The sequence below is a fragment of the Octopus sinensis genome, unplaced genomic scaffold (genome assembly GCF_006345805.1).
Source record: "Octopus sinensis unplaced genomic scaffold, ASM634580v1 Contig05194, whole genome shotgun sequence".
Taxonomy (NCBI): domain Eukaryota; kingdom Metazoa; phylum Mollusca; class Cephalopoda; order Octopoda; family Octopodidae; genus Octopus; species Octopus sinensis.
Genome location: NW_021828101.1, coordinates 15,001 through 31,290, shown reverse-complemented (window position 1 = coordinate 31,290; position 16,290 = coordinate 15,001). Strand labels below are relative to the sequence as shown.

Genomic DNA, 16,290 nt, shown 5'->3' with positions numbered 1-16,290 from the left:
ATGCGCACTGACGTACACTTGTCCGCACGCACACACGTACTCATGTAGTCATGTACAAACGGTGAGAGTGTGCGGGTAGACAGGCATGGAAAAGTGATGGAAGACACATGGAGAAGTGTTGGTAGACAAACGTGGTGAATGATTTGTGGTTTACGGTGCTGTTGAGGGGGTTAATTTTTGACGGTGACCCTTCTGCAGGCGGTGCTAGAAGTGGCTGGCACTAAGGATGTATATCTGAGTTGTCGGCGGCCAGTGATTTGAAATTTCTATTATTGGCACTCCCTTCTAACTTTTGGTCAGCGGTGGTGCCCGAGCATGGCCGCGGCCTTCGGGCTAAAACATTTTTAAGGATTTAAGGATTAAGCCATATTCACACAATCACCACCATTCTCACATACCCACGGGCGTGCGAGAATAAATTCGTTCGACTGTGTCACCGTCATTATCTCCCTTTCATTCAATCTCTTTTATTTCTGGCTATTTCGTCATGTTGAACCGTTAATCCCTACAAACATTTCTTTGTTTCTCCTTTTCTCCTTAATCCTTTCTGACGAAGAGCGTAGGCTCGAAACTTAAAAGACTTTTCCATTATTCTCGAGCGTTAAACTAATACTTGTTATTCCTACACCTGTCTTCGTGTTTTGTTTTCTGTATATTTGAACTATATACACAAGACAAGGCAGTAATGATGGTCATTGCATATTTCTTTATTGTAGTAAATTTGTCTACGCTTTTCAGCAATCATTACAAGTTCGTTATTCTTAGGATTCCTCAATCGCACCATTGATCAGTTAAGAATAATTCTTTTAGCATTTTTTCAGTGTTCTATCCATCTATAACCAAGAATGACTTGGACGAATATAGTATAAATTTCCTAGGTAATTCAATTTTTTTCCCGACAGATCAATGGGCTGTTTGAGTAAATCTATCACTAACGAACATAAAATTACTACTCGAAACAGGTGTAAGTCAAATTTAAAACAATGAAGAAATAATCAATGACCATTATGCATGCCTGGTCTTGGTGTGTAAAAACCAGTATAGCTAGAATACAATAATGGATTTACAATATGGACAGGGAACTATTATCTCGGATCCTGCTACAAGAATAAGCGGAAATATATTCTAATCAATATTGTTAGCCTGGCGTACTAACAGAGAGCTTATAAAGTATTTTGCCCGGATTGATAATCCCTCACCAATAACTGTTTTGTGCATGTATGTATATATGTATGCGTGTCTATATTTATATATGTATGTATATGTAAGTGTGCGTGTATCTTTGTGTTCGTGGTGAGTTCCCGATTACCGATCCCTACTGGTTTGTTCCCATCTCTGTAACCAGGGTCGGCTCAAGGTACTGGCAACTCTGTCAGTATATATATATACATATATACGACGGGCTTCTTTCAGTTTCCATCTACCAAATCCACTCACAAAGCTTTGGTCGCCTTGAGGCTATAGTAGAAGGCACTTACCCAAGGTCCCACGCAGTGGGACTGAACACGGAACCAAGTGGTTAGTAAGCAGGCTACTTTATTTCAAAAATGTTGCCATAAAGGCATGATACAGAGTAGCTTGCGGGCTGGATAAAGACATTGATGAGGTGAATGATGATAAGGATGGTATCAATGAGAGAAGACAAAAAACGCCCGCCGATTTTTGCTTCTCTAAAACATTATTCTCTTTTTTTTTTCCACAGAAAAAGACAAAGCGAGGTAATGAACCTCTTACTTCAGTTTTACAATTATTGGAATAATAGTCCATTTAAGAATTGGGGCGTTAAGCCTCTTAAACACAATAACATGCAATAAACATTAAACATTATACAATAAACATTATAACACTGAGGCTTTTCCACCTCTTGTTGCTATTCCTCCCCAACATCGCTTGTGTCCGTATACTCCACCGTCCCCACGCCTCATTCAAGACCAATGCGGGATCCGAGTCGGCGTCGCCCGACGATATTCCTCATTGAGTCCCTGCAGCCTATACATCAAGGGCAACGTTTGCGGAGGCCATTCGGGATCCTGTGTGAAGGTTAAAAGTACTCCCTTATTGTGCTTTTCCACCACCTCTTCTACCTCTCCGCCTCTGTAGGAGAAGACCAATAGTTCCTCTTCTTCCGAGTTCGAGGTAGTCAATTCTACCGTTGGCGGCACAATTCCCCCAATAGTATCTCTTCCCCTGCCGGTGGCACAACACTTACCTGCAAAGTTCCGAGACATTCCGGTACTATGTCACCGACTGCCGGCAATGTCCTTTTTCTCTTCCTCTTTCTTCTTTTTTCTCTCAATTGAGGGAGGGTGCGTCTCCTCCGTGATCGGGAGATTCGCATCCCCTCTCCCCTCCCTAGGATCCTTCGGTGAGCACCCATTATTGCTCACCTTCTTCCTCTTACGACCCTTCTTTGAGGTTTCCTCCGTTTCCTCGGCAGTCTTCGTTCCTTCTTCTACAGAGGTCTCAATCAACTGCTCCAGGACTCTGCTTTGTTCCTGAGGACAGATTTTCTTTATATGGCCAGGCTCCAGGCACCGATGATACCTGGAAGGGCCACCCTCAAGAATCACCGGGTACCTGCACCCGAGCATAACTGACATAACCAGATTCATGACTGATTAGGACCGTAGGGTCAAAACAGATTTTGACCCAACCCAATCAACCGCAGGAAGAATTTTTACATTGAGGAGCCTGGCTCCGCTGCCACCCAGACCTCGACGGATAGTATCCTCTATCCATTGGGGTTCGTTTCCGGGTGGCAAACCCCAGAACCAAGTCCTCGTCAATTTTTTCCCACAATAAGTGGAAAGAAACAGAATTTCTTTACCCTGAAAGTGCTGGCTCGCAAAACTGCGTGCCTACTCTGGGGTGTCAAAAAAATCTTCTGGGCATCCAGGTACTCCAAGCCCTATGGGACTCCGATTAGAACATGGACTGCTCCACTTGAAATACAGCTTTCCAATTTTTGGTAAACGTAGTTGTAAAAATATACACTATTCACAAACAGCGAACAACATTTGGTGAGAGGATACGCCACCAAACTTTACTTCTCACAATGAGAAAAGGTTTTCACTTCATGTGAACACTTAAAATACAGTTTTCCAATAAATGGTAAATGTTGTTGTAAAAACATACACTATTAAAAATTGAACAACTTTTGGTTGGATGATACGCCCCTAAACTGTACTTTTCACAATGAGAAAAAACATTTCACTTAATGTGAACAATATTGCCGAACCGCAAGCAAACCAACATCCCGGATCGTGTGAGGACTGTTTGCAAAAAATATAACCACAGACAACAACCGCCACTGGATCCAAGAGACAAAAGTCTTACCTTGCAGCATCTTCTTTTTGGCACGCTGAATATTGCCACCTATCTTCTTTTGTGCACAACATAATGACGCATGCGTACACTGACAACAAAGATTCATGGGAAGTCTCAAACAGTCATGTGTTGGCAAGCAAGCTACTTACCACATAGCCACTCCTCCTGTTACATTTCATAAAAAGATTACTGATTTTTTTCTTCTTTACATTATTCTTGCGAGCTGCATATTTATGGCTCGAACACCGTTGATCACAGACTTTCTAGCATCAGGAATTACCAGGGGTATAACAGCAATATTTGATCCGGTCTGTTTTACATTCCCATCACTTTGAAAACTTTCGTGATATATACATTTCATAAACAGATGACTGATATTTTTTTCTTACCTCCAAATTCCAGCTAACGCTTTGTGCCCTACAACCACACGAATTCGAATTTGTAAATTAATCGCATATTAACCCTCAAAAAACGACCCTAATTTCCTTAACTTAAAGGCACTAGAAAGGGACACGGGTACAAGCGCAATTCTTTATATTGCTTCGTAAAACAAACACAAGACCAAACAAACGCAACGCAAACCACAAACGTGTTTTAAATATATGTATATATATATATATAACACACACACACACACATATATATATATATATATGTGTTAGTGTGTGTATATATATATGCTTTTTTATATATAAACATACATATATATATGTATGTATACATGTATATATATATTTATATATACAGTCATGTATATATATATATGTATGCATATACATATGTATATATATGTATACATATATACACACACACACATATATTCTTTCTTGACTTCACACATACACGCGCCAAATACATATGCAAGTGTAAGTATACACAGGTATACGATACGACTCCTGCCAAAACATATACACACAACTTCGTACACAGCGTATCCTGTGGCACATACATCACAGCGAAACATCCAAAAACGTAATTTCCCCCTTCATTTCCTACTACTACTACTACTACTACTACTACTACTACTATCACCTCCACTACCTCCATTACTACTATTACTACTACAATTCCTCCTGCTGAAGTTCGTTTCCCGCACCTTTTCTAATACCTTCCATCTCGCTACTCCCCACACTCGCACACACACATAATACACACTCATACACGCACATACATACACTCACATAAATACATACATAGACACACATTCACACATACATATTCATGCATATACTTACACATAAACACACATATATATATATATATACACTCATACAAACACATACCTATATATTCCTACATAGACACACACTTATACTCACTTATACACATCCATACATGTATACACATAATACACACTCATACACGCACATACATACAGTCATACATACACTCACATAAATACATACATAGACACACATTCACACATACATATTCATGCATATACTTACACACACACACACACATATATATATATATATATATATATATGCACTCATACAAACACATACCTATATATTCCTACATAGACACACACTTATACTCACTTCTACACATAAATACACACTTCTACAGAAACAAATAAATACACGCACATTCGCATACACGTACATACACACACACAACATATATATATATGTATATAATATATATATATATATATATATTATTATATACATATATATATATATATAATATGTATTATATATATGTAATATATATATATATATATATATAATATATATATAATACATATATATATATACAGATATATAATATATATATGTAATATATATATATAATAGATATATATATAATACACACATTTACACATGCACCCTCTTGAATAGACACAGATGCAAACAGGCATATGCACATTCACACACACACACACACACACAGATATACACGCACACAGAAGTGCATTGAAAGTACATACGTACAGCTTGCCATTTTCTTCTTATCTTCCTCCTCCACCTGCCCCTCTTCCTTTCTTTCTTTTCTCCACACCATTCAACCGGAAGTTGCTATTTCATGTAAAAATCGTTCAATTTCAAGTTGCCTTCATTTCGTAATTTTCTTTTTCGTTTAGTTTTTTGGAGTTTTTTTTATTTTGCTTTTTTTTTTACTATTTGTTGTTAGTAGTTGTTATTTTCTTTTGGTTTCGTTTTCGTTTTCCGACATTTAAAAAAAAAAAGATTTTTCTCCCTTCCCGTCACTTTGAAACTTATTTCTTGTATTCGTTTATTTAGCGCTTATATACATACATACATACATACATACATGTTTATATATATACATGTATGTATATATATATACACACATATATACATATATATATACATATACAGAAATATGTATATATATTAAGCATCTGAGTATGATGTATATATATAATATAAATATATATATATTGTATTATATATATACATACATATATTATATAATATATATATATATATAATATATATATGCTCAATCATGTATGTATATATATAATTAAGTATATATGCATATGTGAATGTATGTAAACGCTTATATATATATATATATATGTCTATATGTATATATATATATATATATATTATACATATATATATATCAGTATATATATATTTGCATTATCTCTCTCTCTCTCTCTCTCTCTATCTATCTATCTATCTATCTATCTATATATATATTATATATATATTAGATATATATATATATATATGCATATATATATATTATATATACACACATATAAAAACATATGTATCACACTGTAATGTTTTTCTTATTTATTTATATTCTTATTATTGCTCGATCTTTTCGTTACAGGGACATTGTTATTACGTTGTTGCAGTTGTTGTTCTTCTTGTTTGTTTGTTTCATTTTGAATAAAAACAATAAGATGGTTGTTTTGTTTATAATTTTCTTTTCATTTTCTTTCTAACTTATGCTTTGCGATATTTTTTTTTTGTGTCCTTCCTTTAAATTTTCTCCATCTTTCCTTTTTCTTCATTGTATTTTTTTTTTTTACTTTTTATTCACCTGTTTGCAGAGTTCATTTTATTTATATCTTTATTCTATCATTGATTTCCTTTATTTTCTTTCTTTATATATTTATTTTACGTTTATTCTTCTCTCACCTCATTTCCAGAAAACTGTCAGATATTTCCTCTCTATTTCGTCGCCTTTCTTACACTCTAAGAAGTGCGATGTCTCTTTTATTATATTCTATTATGTTATGTATCTATTTATTTGCCTTTGGCTTCTTGAAAAAAAACATTTTTATTTGTCTGTCTTGTCTTGATTTTATTCCTTGTTCTCTTCTTCATTTTTCCATTTCTTTTCCATTTTTCTTACATTCATTCTTGAATATTTGCAGGACTTTTATACAGATTATTATTTTCTATTTTGCATAAGCCTTATTTTCTTATCATCTTCATGCCCTCTACCACACACACACACACACACACACACACATGAACACGCACATGCACATGTATATATATATATATAATTATATGTACGTATGTATATACATTTATACACACACACATATTTCTATATGTGTATATATGAATATATTTATATATATATATACACATATATATGCATATATGAATATACATACATATATATGTATATATAGTATATATAATAGTATAATATATATGTATATATACATACATATATATATATATATATATATATATATATATATATATATATATATATAAATATATATATATATATTATAAACTATATGTATATGTAATATAGGATTCGTTTGAATCTAAGTATCTTATGCGAAGGACACCAAGTTAGGGTAGGATTGGGATTCGCATATCTGTGTATAAACCGCATTCTGAAACAGATTTTTCACCGTGTAATCGAATTATATATGTGTAAAAAAACTCGTCTGGAACAGCTGTAGTGAAACTTAGCCCATTTGTATTCTTCTGATTACAGACACACACACGCACGCACACACACACGTATATACATATTTTGCTTTTAATTTTGGTTTTGTTCTTCTTCAGATTCGTTCAGCATAATTATCGAACTCTTTCAGGTATAGAAGCAAAACCAGATTTAGAAATTTATGGAAATTTTCATGATGCACCATATATAATTTCACAGCAAGAATGTTAGAATGTTCCCCGTCAGAGACGTTTCCCAACTTACATCACCTCCAACGAGCATAAATCACGTTGTACGGATATGGATATCTACTATAGATAGATAGATAGATAGATAGATAGATAGATAGATAGATAGATAGATAGATAGATAGATAGATAGATAGATAGATAGATATGTTTCTTTATTAGCCACACAGGGCTGCACACAGATAGAACAAATTACAAGGTAGAGCTTTTCTTTTGAAGGTTTAAAAAAAAAAGGAGGGGGAGTTTCGATCAAAAGGGATCGTAAAGGAGAGAAAGAGGCCAAAAAAAGGGGGGTTAAAAAAAAGGGGGAGAGGAAAAAGAAAAAAAAAAAATTTGATCAATAGGGATCGTTATCACAGAAATGTCAATATGAAGTGTAAAAGGGAGGACAGGTGAGGTTTACCCGTGGAAAGAAAAGCCACGGAAAAGACCACGGTAACCTCGGTCAATGGAGTCACCTTTATATTTCTTTTTTTTTTTTTGCAAGTAAGCAACTCTCTGTTTTCAATTTCTGGTTCATAGGATCATGCTCAAGGTGGCTTCGTCATTCATACGTGCCATTCTTGCTACATTCACCCATCTTTTTTTAAAACATTCGCTAGACAAACTTGCCTCTCTACTCTCACTTTCCTTTTCAAGTGGTACTTGAAGAAGTTGATGAGAGATTGACCAGAGAGGAAAGTGTTTGTCTCCAATCCTTTCAGACGCGTCCACCAGATACATTCTTTCGCCATAGCCACAAGGATGATGAAAATAGCTCTTCCTTCCCGTTTGAAGGAGGGAGGCGTGACAATATTAACGATAGATACAGCTGATAAACCGACTCGTCCCACACGTGACAGCAGTTGTTCGACACAAGCCCACAGGTCGGAAATTGTTGGACACTGCACGAGTGCGTGCAGAACGGTTTCGTCGCTAGGTAGATATGCAGATAAATAGAGAGATAAAAAGATAGATAGATAGATACATACATACATACATACGTAGGTACGCCGGCAGGTAGGTAGGTATTTAAGTAGGTAAGTAGGTAGGGAGGTAGGTAGTATGTAGGTAGTTAGATAGGTAGGTAGGTAGGTAGGTAGGTAAGTAGGTTGGTAGTAGGTAGGTATTTAGGTAGGTAGGTAGGTATAGGTAGGTAGGTAGGTTTCTTTACTGGCCAGACAGGGCTGAACACAGAGGGAACAAATTACAAAGTAGAGCTTTTCTTTTAGGGAAGAAAGATAGATAGATAGATAGATAGATAGATAGATAGATAGATAGATAGATAGATAGATAGATAGATAGATAGATAGACAGATAGATAGATAGATAGATAGATAGATAGATAGAAATGTGTCTTTATTAGCCACACAAGCCTGCACACAGACGGGACAAATTACAAGGTAGAGCTTTTCTTTTGGGGATAAAAAAGTGGGGTTGATTTTCGATCAAAAGGGATCGTAAAAGGAAAGAAAGAGGAAAGCAAAAGCAAAGAAAGGGGAGAATAGAAATAAAAGGAAAAAGAAAAAATCGATCAATAGTGATCGTTATCACAGAAATGTCAATATAAAGTGTAAATAGGAAAGATAGGTGAGGTTTACCCGTGGAAAGAAAAGCCTGCGGAAAGGATCACGGTAACCTCGGTCAATGAAGTCACATGTTATATATTTTTTTTACAAATAAGTAACTCTGTATTAATTTTTACCGTTCATAGGATCATACCCAAGGTCATTCATACGTGCCATCCTTGCTACGTTTAACAATATAGGCGTAGGAGTGGCTGTGTCGTAAGTAGCATGCTTACAAACCACATGGTTCCGGGTTCATTCCCACTACGGGGCACCTTGGGCAAGTGTCTTCTATTATAGCCTCGGGCTGACAAAAGCCTTGTGAGTGGATTTAGTTGACGGAAACTGAAAAAAGCCTGTCGCATATATGTATTTGCGTGTGTGTATGTTTGTGTGTCTGTGTTTGTCCCCTCACTATCGCATTGCTTGACAGCCGATGGTGGTGTATTTACGTCCCCGTAACTTAGTGGTTTGGCAAAAGAAAACGATAGAATAAGTACTAGGCTTACAAAGAATAAGTCCTGTGGTCGATTTGCTCGACTAAAGGCGGTGCTTCAGCATGGCCGCAGTCAAATCACTGAAACAAGTAAAAGAGTAATATACTGAACAAACTTCACCCATCCATCAAATTCACGTCAGAATCCGTTTGCAATGGAACCACCATTCCTGGATATCCACATAAAATACAGAACTCCACAGTCACAACAGACATATTTCACAAAAAAAAACTGACACACACCAATGTTTAAATTTCTACTCTTACCATCTGTCACACATCGAAAGAAATCATCCATACAGCATGGCAAGACGCATCTGTGCTATAGAGACTGACCCCCAAAATACGTGAAATCCGACTCAACGAACTCAAAGGCTTCCTCACAATGCAGAAATACTCCTTGGGATTAATTAATGAGGGAATTAAAAAGGCGATAAAACTGAACATCACCCAACTACGGACACCTAAGGAAAAAGTTAATGAAAACATGATTCCGTTCCATAACACACAGTCCTGGAATAACCAACATCTTTTCCGCCATAAATGCGAACTTACCTATATTCCTACAAAGCCCCAAAATGAAAAATCTGATTGAAAAGAATACTAACCAAAAAATCTTAAAAACAACCACAAGGGCAGAATTCAAATCAGAGAATGAATCAGAATTCTTAGGAAAAGAATGTGGAGACAGGAGATGTGGAACGTGCAACAATATCAACAACTTGAAATACTTGGAAAGTGGTTCCCACATAAAATTCAAGAGCGGATCCCTTTTCAAAATAAATGCAGATATGAACTGCAAAACACAAAACCTCATATACTGCATTACCTGCCCAACCTGCAAAGAAAATTACATTGGCGAAACAAATACTTCCCTCTGCCAACGTGCAAGAATCCACAGGCAACATATCCGACAAGAGCAATTACGCATGATTCCATTAAGTAAGCATCTAGAAATATGCAGCGACAGAAAATTCAAAATTTTCCCCTTTTGCAAATGTGCACAGGACAATCCGCAATACCGAAAAACAATGGAACTACATTTCATCAAAAAATTCCTACTAAGATGGAATGTTTTAAAGAAAAGCAGAGAGTTCATTTTGTGTTATACCAATGTTCTCTAACGCAAAACATGAAATTAATAGAGGCATAATCGAAGTTACAGCGTATAAATATGGACATATTCCCAAACACACACACATACACACATGCAAACACGCACATAAGCAAGTACACGCACACACGCACACACACACACCTCATCAAGTGATTTCCCCAACATTGAATGTTTGAAGGTAAAGTGGAGAATTTGAATTCTTTGTTCCAAATGTTGGCTCATCTTACAAATGTTCAGATATATATATATATATAATATATGTGTGTGTGTGTGTGTGTGTGTGGTGTAGCATTGGATGCTTTAGCTTTACGTATATATATATATATATATAATATATTATATATATATACAAAAAAGGGTAAAATATAATTAATTTAATAAAATTAATAAATTTCACCTAGTAGATTTTCGGTAGGAAAAGACCATATTTGGTAAGAATTATATTAATATAATAAAGAGTTAATGCAACAACTTGCTCAAAACCACATACCAAAAATATTAGAAATAGCAGCCAAATAGATCACTATTTCTCCTACTAAAAAAAAGTCTCCACAAACAAACAGAATTTCGTTATTTTCTTTCTCTTTACCATATACGGGCTACAAATTCTGTTTGTTTGTGGAGATCTTTTTATTAGTAGGAGAAATAGTGATCTATTTCGCTGCTATTTCTAATATTTTCGGTATGTGGTTTTGAGCAACTTGTTGCAATTAACCCTTTATTATAATTACTATATATATATATCTCTAATTTGTTTTCTGCAAACGATCCCAGGTCTGGTGGTACGTAAAAAGCATTATCCGACTTGTGGCCGATGCCAGCGCCGCCTCCACTGGCTTCTGTGCCGGTGGCACGTAAAATACACCAATCCGACCGTGGCCGTTGCCAGCCTCGCCTGGCACCTGTGCAGTGGCACGTAAAAGCACCCACTACATCACGGAGTGGTTGGCGTTGGAAGGGCATCCAGCTGTAGAAACAATGCCAGATAAGACTGGAGCTGGTGCAGCCTTCTGGCTTCCCAGATCCCCGGTCGAACCGTCCAACCCATGCTAGCATGGAGAACGGACGTTAAACGATGATGATGATGATGATGATATATATATTCATTTTATTTTATTTATTGATTGATATTTCAAATTGTTAATTTGCAAATATTATACTGTTTTTGTTTTTCAAAAAGTTCCTTCCAAAAATGAAAGTTTGGAACGATGACAGCACATTTTGTATTCTAATTATAACTCAAAGAGGAGAAAAGAAAGAAAGAAGAAAAAAGAAGAAAAATGGGGAAGAGACAAAGAAAGCAAAATGACTTTCAGTGGTGACCAAACCGGACCTGTGGTTATTTTTTTTTTGAATAGGTCGCCATCCTTAAACCTGCTCCAATACAATGGTAAAGGACTAAATAGATAAATTAATTAATTAACGGTGAATAGGAATGGGGATACCCCTTCTCTCTCTATCTATCTACCTATATAGTTATCTGTTTGACTATCCATCTATCTATCTATCTGTCTGTCTGTCTATCTCTCTCACAATGGACGGACGCTAGTCATATCGGCTCCAAGTAAGTTGGCCACTTTTACATGTTTTAAACTCCTTGTTGTCAAATATTTTGTTTTAATCGTTGTGCAAATTCATTCACTAAAAAACCTGAGAATTATTCACGTAGAATTCCGCCCCTGTATGGGCGAAATTACAAAAAAACTTTCAAAACTTTCGTGGGTTTTTTAGCCATTTTTCATTTTGAAAATGGCAACTAGAAACCCGTGGCTAGCCCGCCAGTCATGCAGAACGGTAGCAAAACACTATTGCTACCACTAGCTGCTAAACATCGCAGCGTGAACACCGCTGTCCACCACCATCACCACCACCAACAACAACAACAACAAATCTAACGTCGCATTCACCATCGCCGCGACCAAAGACATTAACTTAGATTTCCCCTCACCCCCACACCACTTGTTGATGATAAAGGGACAGAGAAAGGGATTTCAAAAATGAATACAAACGAAAACATGAATGCCAGCACCACCACCATCACCACCAACAACAACAACAACGAAATTGGCACAAAGCCGCCTACCAAAGACAACACCGCCGACACCAACACCACTACTACGACGTCAAATGCTACATCCAAGCCTTCTGCTGCTAATACCGCCAACACCAACACCACTACCATGACTTCAATTAACACTGCCACAATTAACACTTCTACTGCCAAATTCAGAACGAATTTTGCGGACGTAACAAAACAAAAAAGAACAATTGTAACATTCACCACACAAGAGATAAACCGCACAAAGGCACTCTTCTCCAAAGAAGGAGACAAATTGCACCTTCATATTCCACAACACATCGTGGAAAACACGCAAAAAAAACAATAATTTATAAAGTAATAAACAAAAAAACAAGAAGAACAGAAAATGCACCACAGGAAAAAATCGATAAATGCCTTCGTCCTGTATGGGACTCCAAGGAATATATCAGTTGGGGAAACAAATTTGGCACAGTCCAAGTACGTTTCCTCAACGAAAGTTTAGCAAAACGTTTTTCCACATTGGAGCTACATTCGGACGACTTGGTAATGATACCAGTCTATTTAAACAAAAGGGTCACGAAAGTCCAAATAAAAACATACCATTTGATGTCGAAACACAATGGGTGGTCTCTGCCATCTGCTTTGAAATGTCAGAGACAATGTCAGAGACAAACATCCTGGAAATCGCGGTTCTAGGAGAGAAAAGACTATGTGGGCAAATCAATCGAATTCCTGCTTCAATTGGATGAAGCAGCAAGAGAGAAGATACCCACCGCTATAGAACTGCCAGGAGGCTACAAACTCTATATAGTGGTAGAGGGCAGGCGACCACGCTGCTATTTTGTGTGAAGCGAACACACTTGAAAAAGACGTGCCCAACCACTGCACACCAAGAGCAACAACAACAACCACTACCACAACCAAAGCACTCCGGAAAAAAAGCTCTACTACCCACACCACCATCAAACACAGAAGACGACAAGAGAAGCACACCAAGCTAATCCGTCATCAACCAAAAACCACTCGACACCTGGAAAAATACCAACACTACCATCAACAGCAAACCCAAAGGAACAGAAAAAACAAAGAAAACACACACAAAACTGATCCCCATCCCTTATACCGCACTCAACACACACAAACACTCAACAACCAACAACAACGAAAACAACAACACAACCACTTACACAGACATACATAGAAGCCCACAACATACCCCTACCCCCTTCTGATTCCTCAGAAATTTCGTCGGAAGACGAAACCAGTGAGGAATGGCAAATAGCTACAAAGAAGGAAAATAAAGAGCAGAAACACAACCAAACCAAATGCAAACACGAACAAAGCAGGGGGAAATACATCTCCCGAAGACATTTCAAACCCAACGCAAACAACAGCCACACCAACACCACAAAAACATATACAGCAAACATGCTCACAGCCATAGACACCAAAAACACAAATTTGATGGAATACATCCAATCAAAAACAAACATAACAGAAGATGACATAAAAACAACAACCACCCATACACAACACCACCAGACCACATCAAAATAATACACATCTCCAAAAGTCTGCACCACACACTCAAAGGCATTTTCCCCAGTGCGGTTGGTAAATGCCAAAAATATCTCACAAAAGAACTGTACTGGGATCTTCTCGAGGACAAACCAACGGAGGAGAAAGCAAAAACTTTCGAGCAGTAAGTAACCCTCTGTATTCTAATTCATTAGAACTATGATCAAGATTGGGTTGTGTAAATGCGCGTGGCTTGGGGTCCCCTTGGAAAAAGGGTACCTCTTAAATGACATAAAGTCACATAAGTTAGAAATCATAGCCATAAGCGAGACCAGACTCCACAATCCGCGGGCCCTAAAGACCATGTTTGGCGGACAGTTCAACATTTATTTTTCCCCCTGTCTGCCGAGAATGGGCGGTAGTGGCACCGCGGTACTTTTCACAAGAGTCTGGATCTCAATGTAAGGACAATATTCGTAGACCCGGAGGGTAGACTGGTCGTCCTGATGTCGACGGCAGCAATGGGTGCGCTTTTCGGCTCGTATCAGTTTACGCACCGCCCTTAACAGGTCGGGCGGATTTCTTTCAACGTCTAGAAGTTTTCTTGGGAACGTCTCGTCCTTTACTCTTAGTGGGGGATTGGAATGCTACCTTGGACACGCATGTAGACTACGTGGGTAGAGATAGGAATAGACGGGGATGCAAATGCCTCAGAGACCTGCTCAGACGCTTTCAACTGTCTGACAGGTTTCGACTAGACCACCCGAATGCGCCAACGTGGACATGGAGCAACCGCATCGGGTCGTCGAGATCGTATCTAGATAGGATACTGTGTAGGACAGTAGATAGAGATAGCATAGGATGTCCACAATTCCACATAGTCAGCTACACGGATCACAAACTTGTGACATGTACGCTAGACTTAGGTAAGACACTTAGGCAGGGTCCCGGATACTGGAAACTAAACGCGTCTTCCCATCGAGACAAGTTTTCAGAGACCGGATTAGCACACTAGTAAAGAGGGCTTTGACGGGAGCCATCATCAACAACAAATGGTGGTTTGCCCTCAAGAGAGCAGTAAAAGCAGAAGCGATAGGTACAGCAAAGCACTAGCCATAGATAGAAATAGAGTAGTAGAGAGTGAGCTAGTTAAGAAGCTAGAAGAGGCAATTAGAAGCGGCATCGCATCCGACGTTTTGGCGGCGAGGTTGGCCCTCGACCAACACTTCAACGCCAAACACGAAGGATGTGCTGTCAGAGCTAGGATGCGTGCTCTAAGGAACGAAGGTGTTGGAGCCGCGAGAGAGGCCGGGTGGCAGAGGCGCAACAGGGCAACAAAGCCACCATTCGTCACTGGTAGATGAACAGGGGCGCGAATTGCTCGAGCCAAGTAAAAATGTGTGAGGCCTTTCAGCAGCATTTTGCCCGACTGTTCGGAACGAGTGGAGGGCAAGAACGTAGGGTGGACTTCAGTGCCTACCTACATAGCCTGCCACGACTCTCGACAAGAAAGGCAGGGTGCTGCGAAGGTGCCATCACGGCGGCGGAAGTGCGGGAAGCGATGGCAGAGAATGCTCGAGGGACAAATCACCGGGTTTGGATGGTCTACCCTACGAGCTTTACAATTGTATGCCAGACTTGTTTGGAGATATCTCTTGGCGGCGGTGTACTGCAACTGGCAGCAAAACGGAGCATTCCTGGTTTTGTGAGCCGAGGAGCCGTAACACTGCTGAAGAAAGATCTAAACAAGGGAAATGTAATAGATAACTTTAGGCCCATCACTCTGCTTAATGCAGACTTGAAAATTTTGGCCAAGGTGCTAGCCAAGAGGTTGGCGCTTGTCATCGAGAAACTGGTCGACAAGGCGCAAAATGCGCCGTGCCAGGCCGGACCATCCATGACAACCTCCATCTGATGCGCTACATCATAGACAGGGTAGTTAACGAACCTGGCATGGGTGGGGCCCTGATCAACTTGGATCAATCAAAAGCCTTTGATAGGATAGACCATCGATACTTGGAGGCAGTCCTGAGAGCGGCTGGTTTCGGTCCCGTCTTCCGCTGGCGGCTGGATAGCTGCCTTGTACAGAG

The 16,290-nt window shown here is 38.4% G+C and overlaps 1 long non-coding RNA gene across 1 annotated transcript in view; it reads right to left on the bottom strand.

The window, feature by feature from the left end:
* Positions 1 to 7,229: 7,229 nt before the first annotated feature.
* The window catches only part of LOC118761029, an 11,743-nt gene continuing 2,682 nt past the window's right edge, over positions 7,230 to 16,290 (bottom strand). Inside the window, exons 2-3 of the long non-coding RNA XR_004997114.1 lie at positions 12,952 to 12,955; positions 7,230 to 7,271 (exon numbers count right to left, since the gene is read on the bottom strand). This is a non-coding gene — a long non-coding RNA (uncharacterized LOC118761029). The remainder of the gene's footprint in view (positions 7,272 to 12,951; positions 12,956 to 16,290) is intronic.